Below are 220 nucleotides of genomic sequence, written 5' to 3'. Positions count from 1 at the left end.
TTCAGTCTCTATAGTGCTCGAGACGATTCACGAAGAAACTGACCATCCCGAAGGAAGCATAGATGTCGTTGCTTGGAAGGGGCAACGTTCCAGGTGGGGCATAAGGGCGGATAGCCGGGCAGAGCAGTCGCATGTTTTCCTCAGTGACACTACCAGCTTGCTTCCGTGGGTAGAATGCATGGACGAGCATCCTATGGAGGTAGCGTACAGACGGGTGCCG

This window comes from Brassica oleracea, chromosome C3 (genome assembly GCF_000695525.1).
Source record: "Brassica oleracea var. oleracea cultivar TO1000 chromosome C3, BOL, whole genome shotgun sequence".
Classification (NCBI taxonomy): domain Eukaryota; kingdom Viridiplantae; phylum Streptophyta; class Magnoliopsida; order Brassicales; family Brassicaceae; genus Brassica; species Brassica oleracea.
Note: the sequence above shows the minus strand (reverse complement) of the source record.